Below are 21,613 nucleotides of genomic sequence, written 5' to 3'. Positions count from 1 at the left end.
TTGAACTGTATGTGCTATTTTTAATAAAGTGTTAGAATATCATCTGTAGATGTACCATGCAATGATGTCACTAATGTTTGGCTTTCTCTATTTTTACAGCTGCTAACATGAATGCCCAGGAGATACGGGAATTTCAGAGGCGGGCAGTGCGTTACCGCCACATACTCGATGTGGAGGCTGGGTTCCTCAATTATGCATGTAGATATCGCCATGAGAGAGCCACAGGGTTATGGAGGGCATTTGCCCAAGAGGGGCCAGCATTGCCAACAACTGCCACCACCACCAAAGCTCAGACCACAGTGGCCCCAGGGATGACAGCCACTGTAGCAGGTCCCTCGACTTTGTCTGCTCCGGGACCACAAGCAGCACCTCCCCCTCCAACCACGGCACCGGTACCAGCAACAGCATCTACAAGTGGTACCCAGACAACCCCAGCTGCTGTGGTAGACAATCAGGATTTACAGACATTGAAATGTGACATGCAACAAATGTTGCGCAAGATGGACAGGCTGCAGCAGGATGTGTCCCGCAATAGCAGGAGACTGCGGGGTATCAAAAAGATCCTGTGGAGGGTCAATTTGTAACTTTTGGATCCTCACCCATGATCCCCTCCCTTCCCTCCTCTTTCCTTGTTCTTTTCTTTAGTGGGTTTATGGGGCTTAGTGTTAGGCTAGAGTAGGCTGTTAGTTTAGTTAGTATAAGTGGGTTGGGGTGGAAGGTGTTATATTATTACATGTTTTTTGTGGGTGGGTGGGTGGGGGATGATGTTGGGGTTTATGTGTATAGATAAAAAAAATGAAACAATATTTTTTTTACAAAAAATACAAAAAAATATATTTTAGTATGTGTTTAGGTTAGTATATGTTGTCCTACATGTGTCCCGTCATACAATAGGGGGTGGGGGCTTGATGTTTAGAGTGTTTAGTTAAATGTGGTAAGTAAGTTTAGCTTAGGGTAGTTAGGGCCAGTTGTGGGTAATATATAGTTAGGATAGGTTGGGTTAGTTAAGGTGTTTCCCCTAGTTTAAGTTTCCTTTATTACTGTAAAATAACGTTTTAGGTACCCCTTTACAGTATGTGTCATATGCTTGGGGATCAGGGCATTTGCATGGATGTACAGTTTCAATGTAGTATTTGCATTTGTGTTCCATCCTGCATCAGAATCCCATTATTGACATGGTTATTCCCAATTCCAAATGAACTGTCACATTGGCAGCTACAACAAAGCTACTTCTCTATGCATCTGCCATCTATTGCACCCACCACTCAAGGTTACTATGGCTCCCAATGTGTTGTAAAGGTTGGTGTGTTTTTAAATCTGTCATCGTTTGAGTCCTGTATTGGATTCTTGGCCACTGTGGGACGTCTGCCTGCAGCCTTATGTTCATGTGAACTCTGATAAGATGAGTGATGTTATAATCTTATGAAGTTCCGTATACACAGCTCACACATATCATTTATCACATTGTACTCCCAGGTTACACAATTTTCCATACACTTGTACACATTCATTCCTGCTGTATCGTGTGTGTGTGATTAAAGTTTATCGTCAGATGTCACATACATAAAGATTGTCTTGATGGGAATGTTGGCCACATTGATTTCATTTTATACATACTTTTAAGCTGACTTTTTCAATTCTACACATCATTATACTGTTTGTTCTCATTTAACTTCAGAAATAAGCCTAAGGAAACACAGATGATGATAAAATCCAGACCCCAGTGCATAGTTATCAGCCCACATTCTTTCTACACTGTTGTATTGACATTCTATGGACACTGACATGTTACATACATCACAAATCTCCTCACAGTTGATGTGTCACATTACACAGAGACACAGTGGTTGTTTAAGTGCTATTTATTTTAAAGTGCTGTAGTACAATATTTACATAGTCCATTATTGTAAGTCCAATAGTGTGACACCTTCTATTGGGATGCAACACAAGTGCAATGGTGAGGGACATGTCATTGGACATGCTGGGGTGAAGTGTCATTCAGTGCAGAGGAACATGAATTGCCAATGAGGTAGTGAGAGACAATTGCAGTGCATAGTGGTAATGTAAACAGTGTGCTGTAGAACAGTGCATGTCACCAACTGTAGCAAGAATGGCATGTTAACAAGCACAGGACATAGGAAATCAGTGCCCATGTGGCATGGACTTGTGCTACCGGGTACTCCTACGGATGAAGGTGATCTGTTCTATGTCTTCATCTTCTGATGTGTGTGTTGTCTCCTCTGCCCTCGGTGGTGGTGGGTTTGAAGGAGCAACACACACTTCAGTGCTTGAAGACGTGGAGTCAGAATTCCTGGTAGCTGCCAACTGTGGGGCTATTAAGGGCATTACTGCAGCAAGGAGGAGCTGCTGGTTCTTGAGTATAGCAGCTACGTCACTGTGGTAGGCAGCCAGGTGAGCCCTGAGGGGGTCATGATTGCATTTGTGCACGCAGTGAAAGGTTTGGGATGCCAGGTGTTGTGGCAACTCCCTAACTGCTGTGGTGAAATCCCTCACACATTGCTGTAGTCGTTGCAGCAGGGATGGTATCATTTGCATGGCTGCCTGTTCTGCTGATGACATCATGCAAATGTGCATCCCCTCAAGGCTGGCTGCCATATTTTGCATACCCACCCGCACCTCCTTGGCCAGCTCCCGCTGTACTCCCACTACTGTCCTCTCAAAGGTGGCACCAGTGTCCTCAGAGTCCTCAGCTGGGTTGGAGCTGGCAGGTCGTACTATTGGGGTGGTGGGTGGGTCCTCTGTGATGGCTGCTGCATCTTTACTCCTCTTTGCATCTGAAGGTGGGGTCTGGAGGGTTCCAAGGACATCTTGGAGGGCCTTCAGGCTAATGTTTTATCAGCTCGTCATCCATGTCATCAGGGAATTCCAGGACAGGCGTATACACAGGAGAGCCATCGTTCTCTGCAATGAGATTCTGTACAATCATTGTGTCTGTGTTGTGGCAGTTGTAATGTGACGTCACTGACTTCCTATTAGTGAGACATTGTAATCTTGGTTCCTGTTCATTGTTCTTGTCATTAATATTAGCATTCTCACAGGCCTATGCCCACCCTGCATGTCACATGTAGTGGGGGCAGTTTGGGGAATTGTCTGCATCACATCCTCCCAGTGTAGGTTCTGTCCAAATTGTATGTTGCCACCTTCTTGTCGTACTCAACCTTCCTTCTACTTCCATTAGCATGGTGAGGTCTTGCAATGGCTGTGGGTGTTTTGATGTCATTTGCACCACACTTAACAATATGGGACTGATCCAGTCTCTAATATTTCACATACACCTATATGTTGCTGAGATCAAGCACATGCTATGTATAGCATTGGCATGGCACGATACAGGTGTCAGCATTGATAGCGTGTCATGTTGATGTTGGGGAATGTGTGCTACATTGCATTGTACTGATGGGCCTGGCAGTGTTCCATTTCCTCTTCTGACTGTGCGGGTGTGTTTAACTAGCTAGACACATATGTCCTCCCCCTCAATGCTGTTGTCTTAGCAGTATGACATTTGGGATGTTGCAAGGTGGTTTTGCAGCTATTGTAACACAGGCCTGGGGTAGACCCTGGAATGTGCATTACTGCTGGGTACTTTACAATGTAAGTAACAATTCCTGATGTTTATTGCACCTATAGGCATAAGCATTTGACAGGATTTACACTTTTTTAGGAATCACAGGGGATTGATGACGTCGTCATCCTGAAACCTCTATTTTGGGTGTCTTTGATCCATGGGCACTTAACTGCCATTTGCTACTTTACCAGCACACACAGCACAGGCGGTAGTGGCAACTGTTGGCAATGGTACATGCCACTTGCGGATATGGCCTGAGACTGGAAATTGAGCCATAGTTCATGTCATGTGACAGCAGGCCAGTTTTACATTCTACCCTACCCTCCTGGACTGGCTTGGCCTTTCCAACAGCCGTGGCATGGCAGAGTACCCCCATGCAAAGGTTGTTGGTGTTGTGTTGTGCTGTGCCCCGGGTTTCCCCTGCACAGCCCATGCATCCGTGCCGTGCCCCTTTGCCCTTTCCACTGCCTGATTTTCAGGGCTGACATGCATTGTGGAGTAGGTATATCCCTCCCCATGCTTGCAGGTAACATTTAGGCATTTTTGTCCGCCATGCAACTTACTGTGTTGTTTCCTGGTAGTCTGCGCTGTCCTGCGTCCTGTCCTTGAATCCCTGTGACGATCTCCTCTGGGATGACGGCTGCCACCATCTCCTCCATCTGGTCCAGGGCCTCCTGCGGTGCTGGACTCCCACCTCCAGTCTGCAGTGCTGCCTTCCTGTTCAATGGCATTTTTTCCTTGGTCCTGTGCTTGCAGTCATGCCATCGTTTCTTGCACTCAGTGACTGTTCTCCGTACTTCTGCAACACTGTTTATCTTGTCCACAGTTTGTTGCCAAATTGCCTCTCTCCTCCCAATTGGCAATTTTGAGGTGACAAAAAGTTGATGCTGGTGTTCCGTCACCTCTTTCACAAGTATTTCCTGCTCCTCTGCACTGAAACAACCCTTCCTTTTCTTCTTCTCCCTCTCCTGGGTCTTGTCTGGGTCCTCCTGGCTGGTTCCTGGTTGACTGGGGTCTTCCTGTGGTCTCTCCTGGATTCTGGGATCCATTTTGGGGGACCTTAGCACATTTTGCTGGATTTGCACCCCTTTTTGGCGCTATTGCGGAGAAAAATGGCGCATATCCGGTTTGCGACATCGCAAACTGGATTAAAGTCATTTTCTCTGCGTTAACGTAGTTTTGCTTTACGAGGTGGCACAATGGTTAGAGTAAAAAAAAAATTACTCTAACCTGTGGTTTGCGCCACGGAGCGTCAAAGTATAAATCTGACTCCCAGGTGGCGCTAAGAAATGGTGTTGAGCCATATATTTAGTTTTCTCAATATTAATGTCTAAGCCTCTTAACTTGCAAAAGTGGTCAAACTGTTCAAAAGTTCTCTGGAACCCTATAGGTGTTTTAGAAAGTAACGGCGTAACATCGGGTCATGCATACTGATGTTTTCAAGACCTGTTATATCAGAGTCGCAATGATCTAGAAGGATAACCAGATCATAATTAACAGTGTAAAAAGAGTAGGTACAAGTATGAAGCCCTGCCTAAACCCTCTATTAACTGGGAATGGATCCATCATTTCCCCTGTTAGCCCACATCTTACTTGTGCAAATTTATTGGCGTAGAGTCTCCTAATCATATATGTCAGCTAAAATCTTAAAGAGGGTGGGTCAAGCAATGAGGTCAAATGCAGGCCTTAGGTCAACGAAAACCACCTAGAGGAGCTCACTCAGTAATAGAACAGTCTTCCAGTATTGCAGCTGTAGTCAAAACACATAGGCCCTGATTCTAACCCCGGCGGTCGAAGGTCGGCGGGAGCACCGCCGACAGGCCGGCGGTGCCCCGCAGGGCATTCTGACCGCGGCGCTTTGGCCGCGGTCAGAAAGGGTAAACCGGCAGTCTCCCGCCGGTTTACCGCTGCCCTCAGAATCCCCCATGGCGGCGCAGCTTGCTGCGCCGCCATGGGGGATTCTGACCCCCCCTACCGCCATCCTGTTCATGGCGGGAAAGCCGCCATGAACAGGATGGCGGTAGGGGGGGGTCGCGGGGCCCCTGGGGGCCCCTGCCGTGCCCATGCCAATGGCATGGGCACGGCAGGGGCCCCCGTAAGAGGGCCCCGCAAGGTATTTCAGTGTCTGCCTTGCAGACACTGAAATACGCGACGGGTGCTACTGCACCCGTCGCACCTTCCCACTCCGCCGGCTCGATTACGAGCCGGCATCCTCGTGGGAAGGGAGTTTTTCCCTGGGCTGGCGGGCGGTCTTTTGGAGACCGCCCGCCAGCCCAGGGAAAAACTCATAATACCCTCTGCGGTCTTCTGACCGCGGAGCGGTATTATGGGGGCGGAATTCTGGCGGGCGGCCTCCGCCGCCCGCCAGAATTAGAATGACCCCCATAGTCAACTGTACTGGTATGTTCTCTAAAACCAGCTTGTAGGGGGGTCAATATCTCTTTGACAGTCATCCAATATTGCAGTCTACCTAAAAGTACCCTGGCAAAAAGCTTTTGTGAACTGTCAATAAGGTTTATAGGCCTATAGTTAAAAGGGAGGTAATGCAAGACCTTTTTAAAGATGGGCACAGTCTCTGCCTTGGCCCAGGTCGGTGGAATGCGGGCCTCCTTCATTATGGCACTAAAGATTAGAGAAAAATCGGGGCACCAAACAGCAATACTATCCAAAAAATACGATCCCCCGGTACGTCGTCAAGCCCCAGTGATTTACAATTTTACATATGGCTCGTCTAATTTCCTCAGGGCTAAAGCCTACTTCATCCAATTAGTCCCTTGCCATTGGAGTGGGGTCTGTCCCCAGTTGGGTCCCATCATGTCAGCTGTAGCACAAGTTAATTAACACCTGCACAGGGATTTCACTCTGTTCAGCAGCAGAGTACAATTTTGAAAGATGAACAACCCAATCAGAGATCATAATATGATTTTTGATAGGGCAAAAATCTTCAGCACTGCCTGTAGAGACATGGGCCAGATGTACATTTTTTTCTTGCGACTAACAATTTGCGATTTTTTTACAAATCACAAATTGTTAGTTGCAAAAAAAATGTACATTAGAGTCAAGCACACTGTTTGCGATTCGCAAATGGGTCACAAGGGATCTGCTCATCAATACTTATGAGGCAGGTCACAAATTGCGACCCATTTGTGAATGGCCGCACTCACAGGGATGGTGACCAGCAGACCACCATATCTGTGACAGCTTTTTAAATAAAGCAGTTTTTTTTTTTAATGCAGCCCATTTTCCTTAAAGGAAATAAGGGATGCATTTCTACCATAAAAACAAAACATTACAGTTTCCTTTTTTCAGAGAAGGCAGTAGTGTGTGAGACCACGGCCTGCTCTGAAAAAATGTTGGTGCACCCATTCACAAAGGGAAGGGGTCCCATTTGCGAATGAGTCAACACCAATTTGAAACTGGTGGTAACTGCGATTGTTTTGCGACCGCACTCATGGTCACGAAGAAATCATACATGGGCCTGAGAGGGATATATAGGAAGAGATGCCATTGGAATGCCCCTTTCTAATTGCGAGTTGCAATCCCAATTTTATGAATCTGTAACTGCGTACCAACTCACAAAATAGGGATGGTACATCCTACACATTTTGTGGTCGCAAAAGGCCATTTTCACATTTTGGGACTGCAAAATAGCTTTGTACATCTTGCCCAAAGTTCCAAAAGGAGTGATGATCACTGCTTTTTGCCACAACCAACAAGCCCTTCTATTTCCTGAGTTCCCACTTTTTGTTTGCTTCCTAGAGGATTTCATCCTTGTTACTTATATCAGCGACCTGCCTTGCTCTTTGATGGCTTAAGTAAGGGCCACTCTAGCTCCACTGCACTGACTGTTGCATCAGGTGGGTGGAGTGTGTCTCCTAACTGATCATTTAATTTCTATAGAAAAAATGTCTTAGTTTCAAAAATAACTGATTGCGGGGAGCACTAATGTCACTCAAGACCGCCCCCTTCTCTAATGCCAGGTATAGTAACAGCATCAACCCCGACTATGCCATCACCAACTAATCTGGATAGTTCTTAAACCAATTCCTTAATTCCTTAGATTGGAACAAAGCGCTTCATTTTCCCCTGTATCTATTAGTGGTCATGGTTAACATTCTATCAAAGGGCTCACCACAATTAATCTGGGTAACAGGTACAAATGATCTCATATCAGGGGCTAGAGCATTATGGTTGCTGTGTTGTCGTGTGTATAACAGCCATATCAATTTGTTTCAGCCAAAGCCACACATCACTCAAAAAGTAGTTCATGAGACTTGCACAGTTGAAAGTGTGGTTGCCCTCCCTATTAGAATTGGATCTGCAATTACAGGTTTTTAGAACATGAGTTCAACATGAATGCATTTAGTTGTATAGTCAATAGGGAGCATTTTTTTACACAGGAGATAATTAACTCCGGAATCGACCAAAGAAGATGAATGAATGTGGGATTTATAGAGTGTGCTGTCACTCAAACAATGAACATCCTAGCACTTCTACTAAGGGAGCACACTGAATCTATACCCTATCCTAGCCAGCGTCCAATTTATATGAGGGAATAACAGAGCTTATCCAAACTTTGAAACAGCCAACTCTTCAGGGTCTTTTTAAAGGTGTCTTCTGAGTTTATGAATCAGAGGTGCACTGGCAATTGATTCCATGCCTTAATGCCTTCCACCGTGAATGATTTTCCACCTCTAGTTTCCAATCTAAATGGAGGGCTCAGCAAATTTGCATTTGAGGATCCCAGTCATTTCAAGGTTTCAAAATGTCTAAACCTAGCCATCAGATATTTCGGTCCTGTGGCCTTAAAAGCCCTGAAGACTAGCAGCAGTGTCATAAAAAAGATTATTTTACGTATGGGCAGACAGAAGATCTTCCTCAGTAGTGTAGAGGTCCACATTAGCGTTGAGTAGTTCAAATTGGCAAATGAAGCTGCTTTCGTAATTTTTGAACCCTCAACTGGGAATGCTATTAGTGCAAGGACAGCAACTGAGTTACCCCTGCCTCTGATTTGATCCCTGTATATCTACTATATAAATTTTGGATGTTAAAAGCTCCATTATGCCGAAGGGCCATGGTAATGCCCTTCAAACCTGGTAAGCCTAACTTGATTTCATTGGTCTTACATATTACAGTAGTTTTGATTCAAATTGTAACACCTTCTAATAGTTTACCTCTTCTGGATATGACAGATTCCCAGGATTATATGGTGAATCCTATTTGATACAAGTTTGAGCAAACAGGTTTCTTGGAATAGACACGCATCATAGGTATCAATAAATACAGGCCAACTTTGACAGTATCCACGCCACATTCTAGGACATCAACTTGAAAGAAGTGGCAGAATATGCATTGCCTAGGCACCCACCCTCCCGGCCAGAGTAACTGTAAGACTCAGACCCAATGGCCTGATCAAGTCAATCTATATCTGCCAGGGCTTCAAAGCAGTTAAATCTTGAGATGTGTTGGAAAATGGGTTATTGGTAAGGGCAGGTAGGTACCTACACCTAGCAACAAGCCACCAACCTCCACTTAGGTACAGTTAGGTCTCAGTAAATTAATCCCAGCTCAACCCTTGGTAGCTTGGCAACGAGCGTCAAGGCTTAACTTAGGAGACAGTGTGTAAAGCATTCAAATATCACAAAACAGTAATTAAACAAAACACAGGAAACAGTTTAAAACCAATTTATAAAAATAGTTTATATTTTTGTCTTTAAAATGACACAAAAACGAATAAAATCGGATAAAGGGAACCGGAGATATGAATTTTTAAAGAATTATTATTTTTCTAGTGCTTAGAAACAAAAAGCGCCAATCGGGTCATCTGGTTGCACCACGACCGGGGCAAAGTCAAAGTTTCAGGGCGACCGCGATGGAGCCCTGCTCGGCTACAAGTCGCGGGAGGCCTCGGTTAAAAAGTTACCTTCTGACTTAGTCTTTATTTTGAAGATTTTCTTCAGCGGGACGAACCTACCAGTCGAATCCGACCTCCTGGAGCCCTTGTCCGGATACGCGATGCTGGATTCCTCGGTGGAGATTTTTACCTTCGGACTTAGTCGTTTTTTCGAGGTGAAAATCCTTCGACCGGGGTAAACCTAGATCTTGATCCGACGTCCGAGGAGCCTTTCTCGGATAAGATGGCTGGGAGGTCCCGGTCAAATTTTTACCTTCGGACTTAGGGGGTCATTCTGACCCTGGCGGTCGGTGATAAAGCGGCGGCCAACCCGCCAACAGGCTGGCGGTCCGAAAAATTGAATTCTGACCCTGGCGGGAACCGCCAACAGAGACCGCCAACTTAACACTCCGACCGCCACGGCGGGAGAAACAAACAGCGCGGCGGTCACCGCCAACAGGCAGGCGGCAGACAATGTACCGCCCACCCTATCACAACTCACCAATCCGCCACCTTTTCCGGGGCGGGAGCACCGCCGATAAAAACACGGTGGAAACAGACTATGAACGGGAAAACGCTCACCTCTACGCACTCCACGAGGACGGAGGACAGCATGGAACCCGAATTGAACATCATACCTGCTCTCGTCTACCTGCTCATCTACCACGAGTACGAACTCCGCCGCAGACGTCAACGGTGAGTACTGCACCTACGACACTCGGGAGGGGGGGAGGAGGAAAGGTTACGGGCACACACATATGCGACCCCCACCCCCCCCCAAGATGTACACACCAATGCAGAGCAACAACTCACAGTGACACCACCCAAACACCCATAAAAAATACAATCACATAACCAAATTGAGAATAAATATTTATGAACAAAATAGTCTCAGAAAAGTATTATCAACCATCAAAACTTTCTTCTGATAAACAAATTATTTACACAGCAGTGGATAACTGAAGCAAGTAGTCCTGCACATCTTACGAATCCATCATGTCCGTGGGCCAAAGAGTAGCGAAACAAGGGCAAAGCCCACACAGGAGACCTGAGTCCTTTGGAGAGAACACTGCAGGGGCATCTGGTGACAAAACTACAGGCACCTCAGGGGGAAGGGAAGGGGGGGGCCCCACAGCCACATGAGTCCACGACGCCAGATCCACAATGGGCCCACCATGCCCACTGTGCCATCCTGGGGAGTGCAAAGCCACAGTCTCTCAAGTCTCTACAGTGGGTGGGTTGCCCACTGTGCCATCCTGGGGAGTGCAAAGCCACAGTCTCTCAAGTCTCTACAGTGGGCGGCTTGCCCACTGTGCCATCCTGGGGTGTGCAAAGCCACAGTCCATCAGGTGGATAAATGTCCCCACTGGACAAGGAGGATGCATGGTGGGCACAGTGAACCCTGAACAGTGCCTGACAGGAAGGGCCCAGCGGAGCGGTGCTTGAGACGGCGGGGCCCAGCGGAGCGGTGCTTGACAGGAAGGGCCCAGCGGAGCGGTGCTTGAGACGGCGGGGCCCAGCGGAGCGGTGCTTGACAGGAAGGGCCCAGCGGAGCGGTGCTTGAGACGGCGGGGCCCAGCGGAGCGGTGCTTGACAGGAAGGGCCCAGCGGAGCGGTGCTTGAGACGGCGGGGCCCAGCGGAGCGGTGCTTGAGACGGCGGGGCCCAGCAGAGTGGTGCTTGACAGGAAGGGCCCAGCGGAGCGGTACTTGAGACGGCGGGGCCCAGCGGAGCGGTGCTTGACAGGAAGGGCCCAGCGGAGCGGTGCTTGACAGGAAGGGCCCAGCGGAGCGGTGCTTGAGACGGCGGGGCCCAGCGGAGCGGTGCTTGACAGGAAGGGCCCAGCGGAGCGGTGCTTGACAGGAAGGGCCCAGCGGAGCGGTGCTTGAGACGGCGGGGCCCAGCGGAGCGGTGCTTGACAGGAAGGGCCCAGCGGAGCAGTGCTTGAGACGGCGGGGCCCAGCGGAGCGGTGCTTGAGACGGCGGGGCCCAGCGGAGCGGTGCTTGACAGGAAGGGCCCAGCGGAGCGGTGCTTGAGACGGCGGGGCCCAGCGGAGCGGTGCTTGACAGGAAGGGCCCAGCGGAGCGGTGCTTGACAGGAAGGGCCCAGCGGAGCGGTGCTTGAGACGGCGGGGCCCAGCGGAACGGTGCTTGACAGGAAGGGCCCAGCGGAGCGGTGCTTGAGACGGCGGGGCCCTGTTCAGCGGTGCTTGTCTTCACGGCGGGGCCCTCTTCAGCGGTGCTCTTCTGCACGGCGGGGCCCTGTTCAGCGGTGCTTGTCTTCACGGCGGGGCCCTCTTCAGCGGTGCTCTTCTGCACGGCGGGGCCCTGTTCAGCGGTGCTCTTCTGCACGGCGGGGCCCTGTTCAGCGGTGCTTGTCTTCACGGCGGGGCCCTCTTCAACGGTGCTCTTCCAGTCAGTGTAGGGAGTCAGACCTGGCCTGGACAACCTGCTCACTCGCCCTCCGAACGTGCAGTGTCAGGCCCCTTCGGAGACGGAGTCCTGGGCCCTTTGGTGTCGTCCCTTGCAGCCGGGATGGGGCGTGTGGGACCCTCCTGCTCCGCGCTCCTGCTGGCTGGCCTCTCCGCCCTGCTGCCCTTCCGCTCCTTAGATGGGGCTCTCGGGCCCTTGCCTCCCCTGGCTGTTGTGGCAGGTGAAGTGGCCTGAGTCACCTCCTTGGGGGCAGCCGTCTCAGTCCGCTCACGGCGGCCCTTCACTTTCCGGGTCCTCTTGCCTGGGGGGGCTGCCAGTCCCCTTGCTGCTCAGTGAAGTGTCACTGCCGCCAAAGGGTGGACTCCATATTCCATGCACCACTTGTACCTTGGAAGCTGGGCTGGTGGTGGCTGAGGTGCCTTTGGGACTTTTCCCAGATGGAGGGGGTGGGTCAGGGGAGGGAAAGAGGTCAACATTTGTGAGGTAATATTTCTTTGGGCCAGGGTAAAGGGTAGGAGTAGTGGAGATAGAAGTGGAGGAAGAGGATGTGGTTGTAGGAGAGTCAGGTGTGCTGTCCTTGGGTGCAGGTGACTGAGACGTAGGCTGTCGTGAGGTGGTTGGCTGTTGTTTGGGTGTCTGCCTGCGTTTATGTGTCTTGGAAGAGGGGGTGACAGACACAGTGGGAGAGCACACAGGGGACGTGTACATGGCAGTGGGGGTGGTGACTGCTCGTGTGAGGACTGTAGTGGAGGGTGTGCTGGTGATGGAAGAACTGGCTGATGTTGGTGTGCATGCAGGTGTGAGTGTAGACGTCACAGGGAGGGAGGAGGGAGACGAGGAGGAGGGGGACACAGAGGTGGTAGTGACTGTTGGTATGTCTGCAACTGGGTGTTGCTTGGGTGAATGCTTGTGTGTTCTGTGGTGCTTATGTTTGGATGAGCTGGCCTTGGGTGTTGAGGTGTGTGCAGGCTGGTCAGATGGTGTGGATGGGATAGGCTGAGGAACAGGAGACAGAGAAAGGCTGGAGGCAGTTAGAAGAGGGAGACTGGAGACAGGGACAATGGCTGCCGTCAGTGCTGAGGCCAGAGAAGTGAAAGCTCGTTGATGGGCAGCCTGACCCGAATGAATGCCCTCCAGGTAGGCATTGCTCTGTTGCACCTCTCTTTGCACCCCCTGGATGGCATTCAAAAGGGTAGTCTGCCCAACAATGAGCGTCCTCACGAGGTCAATGAGCTCCGCACTGAGGGCAGCAGGGGTAACAGAGGCAGGGGCTGAGGTGCCTGGGGCGAAGGAGACGCGCGCCTTCCTGGGCGAACGGGCACGGAGCGAAGACTGAGGGGCTGCTGAGAGGGCGGTGCTGGTGCGCTGGGTGGCGGCTGTACCTGTTGTTGCTGGGGGCACAGATGTTGCCGCCCCCGCTAGGGAGCTCCCAAACGAGGACGTGTCCGTGTCGCTGGTGTCTCCACCGGCCCCCGTTGTGGTGCTCCCCTCGCCCTCCGGATCACTGGTGCCCTCGGTGTCTGTGTCAGTGCCCACCGGGGCCTGGTGACCTGCAGCTCCCTCGTGCTCCGACGCCAATTCTCCTCCGCCTGATGATGCTAATGCACAAGAAACAAAGAATAAGGGTGGGGGGAGAAAGAAAAAAAAGTTGAGTGCATGCCTTGTCAATAGCCTTGGCGGAGAGGACAGACACAGGTGCCTCATGCACTAAGCCGCGAACTTGGGGTACACTACTCTGTACTTCTGACTAGGCCAACAGGTCGAGGGACAACAGACGCGCTCATGGGTGATATTGGACCATGGATAGCTGCACTTGGCACCCTACAGAGGTGGTGGGCGGGGGCACAGGGCCATGTCTAAGGGAGGGGACTACACTACAGAAAGCGCCCTGGCCTACTGTCACACACAGCCCTCCTCCCCCACCCAGACGCCTCCACTGCGCGTATAGATAGGAGAATGTGCTGATACTCACCCCCTTGTGTCTGCTGTGATGTCCTCAAGCGCCCATCCAAATCAGGGTAGGCCACCGCCAGGATCCGGGACATCAGGGGGGTCAGGGTACGACTGGCACCCCTCCTAGGTCGGGAGGCCATCCCCAGCAGTGACTCCGCGGTCTTTCGGATTCCGCGGCGGATGTCCTCCCACCTCTTCCGAAAGTGGGTGCCCCGTCTGGTGTAGACCCCCAGGGCCCGGACTTCCTTGGCGATGGCACGCCAAATATCGATTTTCTGATGGGCGCTCACCTGTTTGACATGTACAGGGTGGGAAAGAGAAAACGTCACATTTCTGCATGTTTGGAGTACATGCCCCCCCTCCCCACCCTTGCCATGTAGCCCATACTCTCATCAGTCGTGCGTTGCATTCCTCATTTTCTCCCCACCCCACCAACTGACAGCCACCCCACTCCACACAGGCATTACCCATTCAATGTGCACTCAGTGTATGTCCTGTTGGTCTGGAGGACCGTAGAGTAGCGCATACTGGGGAAGGACCCCGTCCACGAGTTTCTCCAACTCTTCAGACGTGAAGGCAGGGGCCCTTTCCCCAGTCGCAGCAGCCATTGTCACTTCCAGACCGAGTTCACAGCAGCACTTGCAGTATAGGTCCTCTCCTGTGGATGATCAGGTCTCGAGTGATTAAGCAGTTAGAAAATGGCGGTCACGCCCGCGGCGGTGCGTACCGCGGCGGTGCGTACCGCGACCGCCGGCGCACATCGTCATTGGCTCCTCAATCCCATAGGGTTCAATGTTAACCAATGCGACTTCGTACAGCGGTCTTCGACCGCCTACCGCCACGGTGTGCCACGCCAGCGCATTGACCTCACATCCCATTGTCCCAGTTTAGAGGTCAGGCAGCCGCCATTTCAAGGGCCCACATGGCTTTAATTCTACTGCGTCACACAGGCCTAGGCCTTGCATTTGCACACATACAAACATAGCAGTCAAAACATGTTCGTGTACTGTGCAAGCTGTGTTGTACGTACCTGTGAGTTGATTGACTCAGTGCTCCATGTTGTCCTTCCTAGGCACCGTCCGCAGGGACTTGCGAGGAGAAGGAGGAATCCTCCCGTGTACCGGCCGCTGGTTGACCTGTCGACAATGGAAGAACGCCATATAATACTCCGATACCGACTTGACCGAGCCACTATACATGAACTGTGTGCCCAGCTGGAGCCAGACCTGATGTCACCCATCCGCCAACCCACAGGAATTCCCCCTCTAGTGCAGGTTCTATCAGTCCTCCATTTCTTTGCAAGTGGCTCATTCCAGACAACAGTGGCCATGTCATCTGGAATGTCTCAGCCTATGTTTTCAAAGATTCTGTCCAGAGTGTTGTCTGCCCTGATGAAACTCATGAGGAGCTACATCATATTCCCAGAAGAGGGTGATTTGGCCACAGTGAAGGGTGATTTCTATGCCCTTGGACATATCCCCAACATCATTGGTGCTATTGATGGGACCCATGTGGCATTAGTACCCCCAAATGACGATGAACAGGTGTACAGAAATAGGAAAAATTACCATTCTATGAATGTGCAGGTTGTCTGTTTGGCAGACCAGTACATCTCCCATGTAAATGCCAAGTTCCCTGGGTCAGTGCATGACGCGTATGTTATGCGTAATAGCAGAGTCCCCTATGTGATGGAACAGCTACAGAGACAGCGTGTGTGGCTAATCGGTGACTCTGGTTACCCCAACCTGCCGTGGCTATTGACCCCAGTGAGGAATCCCAGGACCAGGGCTGAGGAACGGTACAATGAGGCCCATGGGCCTACTAGGAGGGTCATTGAAAGGACCTTCGGCCTCCTGAAGGCCAGGTTTAGGTGCCTGCATATGACAGGTGGATCCCTAATGTACTCACCAAAGAAGGTGTGCCACATCATCGTGCCCTGCTGTATGCTTCACAACCTGGCTTTGCGACGCCAGGTGCCTTTCTTGCAGGAGGATGGTCCAGATGGTGGTGTCGTAGAAGCCGTGGAGCCTGTGGAGAGTGAAGAGGAGGAAGACAACGGTGAGGAAACAGACAACAGGGAAGCTGTCATACAACAGTATTTTCAGTAGCACACAGGTAAGATTCAGCCACGCCATTTCCCAGTTACTTAGAGCCTCATGCATATCAACTTTATGTATTTCCCCCCAGCTCTTTTAAATAACATATTCTTTTTCCCTTCCCTTCTCAGTGCTTAATGACTCATAGCCCGACTTCTGCTTGGTTTGGCCATGTACTACAGCGTATTGACATTGGTATGTTGTCATCACTAACTGACATCACATATTGTGAACTGTTATGTGTTGTACGATTTTTTGAGAATACAGCATGACTCCAAACGGTTTTCTGTGCAATAATTGTTTTATTTTGTGTGCTTAGATAATGGTACATTATATGATGACGGTGATGGGGGGGGGGTGGAGTGATGTCCATGGCAGAGTCCAGTTCTCAGTCTGACAGGTCTATTGTCCATATGCCTGTGGAAGGATGGAGCAGGGGCTGTTTGAGTTTGGACAGGGTGGCAATGTGGGACAGTGGGATGACTTCTGGGGGTATCTCATGCTGGCGGGGGTCTTGGCATGCTACTCTGGTTTTTTTTTGGGTCTTAGGCTCCTCTTGCGGGGTGGTTGTTCTTCAGCAGGAGGTGGGGTTCTTGTGGCCTGTCGTTGTTTGTGGGCCTCCTGTCCACTAGCGCCGGCGGAGGTGGTAGGCTGTTCCTGGCTAGTGACAGTGGCCCTGTGTGGTGCCACATGGTCCCGCAACGTGTCTTCTATCCTGTTGAGGGCCTGGACCATGCTCCCCATGGCGGTAGCGATGGTGGTGAGTTGGTTGCTGAACCCCATGTAGCGTTCTTCCTGCTGTGCCTGGATCTCGGTGAACCTGGCCAGGACCGTCGCCATCGTCTCTTGGGAGTGGTGGTATGCTCCCATGATGGTAGTGAGGGCCTCTTGGAGAGTGGGTTCCCTGGGCCTCTCCTCCCCCCCGTCGCACGGCAGCCCTCCGAGTTGCCCTGTTTGCCTGGGCCTCTGTCCCCTGGACGGTGTGCCCACTACCACTGCCCCCAGGTCCCTGTTGTTGTTGGGGTGTTGGGTTAGCCTGGGTGCCCTGTAGTGGCAGACACACCGCTGCTTGACCTGTCCTAGAGACAGAGGCATGGGCCCGCTGGGTGGGAGCTGTGCTGTTGTTCCCAGGGGGGTTTGGGTCTGCTGTGGCCTGTGTCTGTGTTTGGGGAACCCACTGCCCAGAGGTCCCCGATGGTCCGGGCTGGTCATCAGGTTCCAGGTCGCCAGAGCTGCTGTCCTCACTGGGGGCCTGTTCCGGGGGTGGGATGGACATTTGAGGACCCTCCTGACCGGTGTGTTGGCGTTCGGGTCCTGCATGGGGTGAGAGAGTATGGTTATTGTTTCTGTGTGTGAAAAAGCGTGCAAATTATGGGTGCCCTTGTCCCCAAGTGCAGGCATTCCCTTGTGGGTGGTGTTGTGAGGGTGGTTTGTGGGGGGGATGGGTATGTGCAGTGGTCATGCTTAGGTAATGGGTGTCCAATGTTTGTGGTGGCATGCAAGGGTTGGTGAGGGGTTGGGTGGGTTGTGCTAGGGATACATTCTCAGGGATGATGTGTGATGGTGGGTTGGGGTGAGGGTGGGGGTGTGGGTTGGCATGCTGGTGGGGTGGGGGGGATGAAGTATATGAGATAGGACTTACCAGAGTCCATTCCTCCGGGTACTCCAGCGAGGCCCTCAGGATGCAGGATGTTTAATACTTCTTGCTCCCATGCTGTGAATTCTGGTGGGGTGGGTGGGGGTCCTCCGCCAGTCTTCTGCACCGCGATGTTGTGTCGCGACACCATCGAGCGCACCTTCCCCCGTAGGTCGTTCCATCGTTTGCGGATGTCGTCCCTATTTCTGGGATGCTGTCCCACCGCGTTGACCCTGTCCACGATCCGCTGCCATAGCTCCGCCTTCCTTGCTATGGTGGTGTGCTGCACCTGTGAGCCGAAGAGCTGGGGTTCCACTCTTAGGATTTCCTCCACCATCACCCTGAGTTCTTGGTCCGTAAAGCGTGGGTGTCTTTGTGGTGCCATGGGGTGGTGTGGATGAGGTGTGGGGTGGTGTATGTGGTGATGAGTGTGTTGGTGTGTGGTGCTTTGTGCTACTATGTGGTGTGTGTGATGTTGTAGTGCGCCTCTGTGTGTCTGGCTCTCTATTCTCTGATGTGTCTCTCTCTCCTTCGTCTCTGATTTTTGGTCGTAGGGGTTTGTGGGTGATGTGGGTGTGTGTTTTATATTGTATTGGATGTGTGGGAGTGTTGTTTGTATGTGTATCAGGTGTGTGTATTTCAAATTGTCCAATGTGGTAGTGTTTTGTAAAGGTGTGGGTATTTTGACCGCGGCGGTGTGTACCGCCAATAGACTACCGCGTTTGAAAGACCGCCGCGTGGATTTGTGGATCATAATGGCATGGGCGTATTTCTGTTGGCGTGGCGGTGGAGGTTTGGTCATCTCCAGTTTATCGCGGGCCGCTGATGTGGCGGACTGCAATGGAGGTCGGATTTTTGGAGGTTTGGCAGTTGTGGGTCAGAATGACCGTGGCGGCTGACCGCGGCCGCGGCGGTATTGTGGCGGTCTTCTGACCGGCGGTAAGCGGCTTTTACCGCCGAGGTCAGAATGACCCCCTTAGTCTCTTTTTCTGAGATTTTTCTTTACCGGGACGAACCACCAAGTCAGGCCGGGTCGCGGTTGAGGCAAGCCGGCTAGAATTTCCACGGCGGGTCGGTCCCTCTCTGGAGCTTTTTTACAAAAATTCTCAAATCTTCTCCAAACTTCTGGGGCTTCACCCAGATGTTCTTTTAAGGTTCTTTTGGGGTCCACAGCTCACCCCAAGGGTCCAGAAGTTCTGAGATGGTCCTTGGGGGGTGCGGACTTCAACTCCCAGAATGCACCTGGCGCAAACTCCTTTTTGGCCACTGGACAGTGGTCAGCTGGTCACTTTTCAGGAGATGGTGCAGGGGGACTCTGGATAGCAATTTTTCACCTGTAGCAAACAGGGAGTCCCTCCTTGAACCAGTTGAAGCCAGGCAAAGTCCTTCTTGTGGTGAAGGCCAAGTGAGCAGCTGGTGCAGTCCTTCTGAGTGCAGGTTCCAGGTGCAGGCCAGAGGTCCAGCAGGGCAGTCCTTCTTCTCCTTTAGTTCTTTTCTTCTTGAAATCTGGCGGGGATCTGAGGTGTGGGGGCAGGTCTGCCAGTTTTATCCTTGCTCCTGGGTGAAAAGCAGGGGGGTCCTGGTTCTCCAATCAGGTACAGGGTCGTCCCCCTGTGATGACTACTTCCTGGGAAGTGTGGCAAAAATCCATCCCAAAAGGCAACATTCTCTAAAAATCCAACATGGCTGAATCTGATTTTTGGAGGTTACATCTGGCTGAGCCCACCCACTGGTGTGGCTAAAAATCATAAACACACCCCTCTCCTGCCCTCTCCTAATCTAATCAAGGGGCACCTAGTTGTCTGGGGTTGCAGGATGTGGGGGTGTTGCTGGTTGCTCCAAATGTCCTTCTCTGCCTTTGAAGACCAGTTTGGCAGCCCTCCCCCTTCCTGCCTCACCATCTGCTGAGGGGAGATTCTCTCCCACAAGCACATTCCTTTGTGTGAAGCCAGGCCACTTCACACCTCATCAAGGCAGCTTGACTAAGCTGCTGCAGGCTGGCCAATCAGAGCACAGCAGCAAAAACAATGCAGGGCTGAAATTGGAAACTTTTTAGGTAAAGTCTAAAACTCTTTACCTGAACAAGTTATATTAAATCCAACAACTGGAAGTTGTGGGATTTATTACAACAATTAATTTGATACCAAATTCTTGGTATGAAACATTTAAGGAGACTTTAAAATTTTAAATAAAGTCTCCCCATTCTAGCCTATGAAGGCCATTTACTTCAATGAGGGAAAAACGAATTTGGCTGTTTTTACCTCACCAGGGTTTATAAATCTATTTTTATAAAGTCCCTGCTTATAGTTACATGGCACCCAGCCCTAGGGGCACCTAGGGCACACCTTAGGGGTGACTTATATGTAAAAATAAGGTAGTTTAAGACTTTGGAACTACTTTTAATTCCAAAGTCGAATTTGCATATAACTTTAATTTAAAAGCAGCCAGCAAGGCAGGCCTGCCTTTAAAATGACACTGGGCACCTCAGCAGTGCACCTAGGTGTGCACCACCTATGCTGTGGTCCCTAAACCTACATGCCCTACCATATACTAGGGACTTATAGGTAGGTTAACTTAGCCAATTATAATTAGCCTACTTTGCATATCCATTTTACACAGAGCACTGGCCCTGGGACTGGTAAGCAGTACCCAGGGCACAGACAAGAGTCAGTAACCACCAGTACCTGTCCAAAAAGTGTGGGGGTGATCAGGGCAAAAAAGGAGGACTTTCCTACAAGATGCCTAGGGAATTAACAGTGGCTGTATAAATGGCACTATAGGAAGTAAGTACTGATATCTTAGGAGCCCCTCTCTGCACCCAGTTACCATCTTGCTGAACGCAAGGGCCCTGCTCATAACAATAACTTAAAGGTGGTAGTGTAATGTTATTTGTGCCTTTTTGGTGACTCAAATGTCTGTAGACTAGACTCTATGTTAACGAGGGACATCTGAAATTAATAATCACACAGACATCTTGCCGACACATTGGCCCTGTACCAATCCCACCCACCTTTCTTGTCAACAAAATGTTATTGCCCATGGAAAGTGGAAAGTCTCCATGCCATCTCAGCCAGTTCAAGATTGTTTTTCTCCATTTGCAGGGTTGGTACTCTGGTTCCTGGGCAGTATAGCTAGTATAGAGAGGAAGTGTCTCTAGCTGAGATTGAGTTTTGTGCTGCTTTGCTTAGGATTTGAATTGTTGGAATGCGGGTAAAGGGGGTAATTTATAATTTGATAAGAAACATGAGGGAGAGCAAGAGAAGAAGGGCATCGTTGAAGCAAATACAACATATTGAGAATGTATTTTTTTTAATTTTCGCCCTGAACTGATAACTATTTATCTTGATACTGAGTAGAATGAGAACATTTGATAAAATGTTGTTGTCCATAAAGAGAAAAAGCCCCCCAAAAATATATTAATAAAAGGCAATTTTGCAAAATGTTCAAAGTGGAATGGAAGTATAGGTCTAGTACTGAGGCTTTCTTTAATGAAGGAAGCTATTTACCCCAGAACACATTAGTACATACAGTTGAAACCATTGGCCAATACCTTTAGGTAAAATATGGTACTCCTATTGCAAAACAGGAGATAGTGCCTCAAAATATCACTGATGAGACAGCTGAAGAGGTACAAAGAAAGTGTAGACATGCTCTTGTATATAAATGAGACTTCAGCAGTATTTGTAGTGATCTCCAAGAATTAATTGATATAGTAAAACCTATCTAGGTCAATCTCAAGGTAAAAATATGAAGCGGAAAATTGCAGTGTTGCAAGGATTATATCCATGCAATGTGAAGAAATACACTGGCATGTCTATTGAGGAAATTGTGCACCAACACCTTTCATCATTTTGGAATGCAACATTAATTTAAAGACTTTACTTGTAAAGGACAAGTTTAGGAGAAACGAACAAAGCACTTTTGCATGGTACAGTATCAGAGGCGGCCAAATGGCGGTTCCCTCCAGGCGGGCGGCAACCGCCACCCGCCGGGGTCAGAATGACCCCCTTAATATCC

The sequence above is a fragment of the Pleurodeles waltl genome, chromosome 8, assembly GCF_031143425.1.
Source record: "Pleurodeles waltl isolate 20211129_DDA chromosome 8, aPleWal1.hap1.20221129, whole genome shotgun sequence".
In the NCBI taxonomy this organism is placed as follows: domain Eukaryota; kingdom Metazoa; phylum Chordata; class Amphibia; order Caudata; family Salamandridae; genus Pleurodeles; species Pleurodeles waltl.
The sequence above is the reverse complement of the archived record's forward strand: the minus strand, read 5'-3'. Positions refer to the sequence as shown.